This window comes from Piliocolobus tephrosceles, chromosome 13, assembly GCF_002776525.5.
Source record: "Piliocolobus tephrosceles isolate RC106 chromosome 13, ASM277652v3, whole genome shotgun sequence".
Taxonomy (NCBI): Eukaryota; Metazoa; Chordata; class Mammalia; order Primates; family Cercopithecidae; genus Piliocolobus; species Piliocolobus tephrosceles.
Window position 1 is genome coordinate 11903084 of NC_045446.1, and position 2730 is coordinate 11905813.

At 40.6% G+C, this 2730-nt stretch overlaps 1 pseudogene; it reads left to right on the top strand.

The window, feature by feature from the left end:
* Positions 1-1665: 1665 nt before the first annotated feature.
* LOC111524347 lies at positions 1666-2236 on the top strand (annotated as a pseudogene).
* Positions 2237-2730: the final 494 nt, after the last annotated feature.

Below are 2730 nucleotides of genomic sequence, written 5' to 3' on the forward strand. Positions count from 1 at the left end.
GGAGTAATGGCACAGGATCCACCATATTGTCTTGCTGCCGCCAGAGACACAAACATGGCTTCTGTTCCTAAGTGCCTATTAAATCTTTCTAAGAAACTGGATCTGTTAGCCTCTTTCTCTGGCCTCTCAGCTCCCTCAGACTTTTGGGGGTAGGCTTGCATAAACCTGCCCACAACAAAACACATCTGCCCAACCAACCCCAACTGGCTTTGGGGCCTTAACAGCTGATGGAGACACTCATTAATCCCTGCTTCACTGATTCCATGATTAAGGACACAAGCCTTCACCATAAGGCAATAGACACAGGACATGGGCTTTGGAGTCCACATAATAGGAGTTGAATACCAACTTCTATCTTAAAAAAAAAAAAAAAAAAAAAAAACAGAGAAAGATGAATGATACAATGGAACAATGGCTAAGGAATGTAAGTCAAATAGCCAAAAATATGCTTGATTTCATTAGTAATTAAAGAAATATATATTAAGCAGGACACAACTTTTCATCTAAGAGATGAACAGAGATATAAAAGAATGATAATATACAATGTTGGGCTAGCTGTAAGTTGCAAGGAAACAAAAAACCCTGCACAGGGGAGCATCAATGAAATGTGTATACCCTTTGAATGAGTAAGTCCACTTCTAGGAACTTATTCTATAGAAATTAGCAAAGATATGCCTATAAGTATGTTCAAAGAAGTACCAGTTTTGAGTACATATAATTTAAAAATACTCATAAAGTGATATATGCAAGGCCGGGCGCGGTGGCTCAAGCCTGTAATCCCAGCACTTTGGGAGGCCGAGACGGGCGGATCACAAGATCAGGAGATTGAGACCATCCTGGCTAACATGGTGAAACCCCGTCTCTACTAAAAAATACAAAAAACTAGCCGGGCGAGGTGGCGGCGCCTATGGTTCCAGCTACTCGGGAGGCTGAGGCAGGAGAATGGCGGGAACCCGGGAGGCGGAGCTTGCAGTGAGCTGAGATCCGGCCACTGCACTCCAGCCTGGGCGACAGAGCGAGACTCCGTCTCAAAAAAAAAAAAAAAAGTGATATATGCAGCTATTTTTTAAATGGCACAGAGCCATATGCTCTAATATAAAATGATATACAATTATATAAGTGACCACAAGCAAGTTACAAAACATGTAATCTAATCTTTGTTTAAACATTTAAGATAAGGCTGGGCACAGTGGCTCATGCCTGTAATCTCAGCACTTTGGGAGACTGAGGTGGGCAGATCACCTGAGGTCAGGAGTTCAAGACCAGCCTAGCCAATGTGGTGAAACTCCATCTCTACTAACAATACAAAAAATTAGCTGGGTGTGGGGGTGGGTGCCTATAATCCCAGCTACTTGGGAGGCTGAGGTAGGAGAATCGCTTGAGCCCAGGAGGCAGAAGTTGTGGTGAGCTGAGTTTGTGCCATTGCAGTGAAGCCTGTGCAACAAGAGCAAAACTCTATCTCAAAAAATAAATAAATAAATAAATAAATAAATAAATAAATAAATAAGATAAATATGTCGAGCCTGTCGCTGCCACCATCGCCTGAAGGGTGCAAGAAGAGGTTGCAACCAGGGAGAAAACACAGGAGAGGAGTCAATTCCCTAGCCGCAGCCACTGCCAGAGAGGACCATGCACCCATTTCCCCATCCCCCTGTCCCCTTTACAATGCCACCTGCTTCTGCAAAGTGGTACGATCAATCGAAGGGACCATGTTTTCATTGAATTTTCTGTTGAAGACAGTAAAGATGTTCATGTACATTTTGAAAAATCCAAACTTACATTCAGTTGTCTTGGAGGAAATGATCATTTTAAGCATTTAAATGAAATTAATATTTTTCACTGTATTGATCCAAATGATTCTGAGCCTAAAAGAACAGACAGATCAATTTTATGTTGTTTATGAAAAGGAGAATCTGGCAGTCATGGCCAAGGTTAGCAAAAAAAAAAAAAAAAAAGAAAAGGGCAAAGCTTAACTGGCTTAGTGTGGACTTCAACAATTGGAAAGACGGAAGATGATTCAGATGAAGACATGTCTAATTTTGATCATTTCTCTGAGGTGATAAACAGCATGGGTGGTGGTGTGGATGTAGATTTACCAGAAGTAGATGGAGCAGATGATGACTCATGAGACAGTGATGATGAAAAAATGCTAGAGCTAAAGAATATTACCATCACTTGGATTTTGAGAAAGAAAAATAACTGCTCTGAAAGATTTCAGAACGGAGAGAACTCCTGAATTGATTGCTCCAAAGGCATGCTCTATTTGCTTACTTTAACCCATTTTTCAACCTGTTTTGTTTTTGAAAAGGCCTCACGGAGGGTTGATATGTACCATTGTATGGGGCAATTTTAAGGTCAGCTAAGGCAATAACCTGATGTATGAAGACATCCCAGATTTCCAGGAAGCTGTTGAGGTCCTAGGCAATGGATGCAGCAGTTGGGATAAATACAAACATCTCACCTAAGTCTCCTTTTCTTCATAGCATAGATACTGACATGATAGAAAGCTCTCAGCTTAGGGAAACAGAACTAAATTTTAGGTTATAGAACATGGATTCAGAAGTGGCTGGAACAAATTGGCTGACACCTTACTGGTAACCTACTATTCTTCTGGTATTATCCTTCAGGATTTTTCACTAAAGTTTATTTTTCAAAAAATTTACTTCACATGATTCTTGTCAGTGTTCCAGATGTATCTTAGCTAAAACTAGTGAATGCCTTAACTTCAAT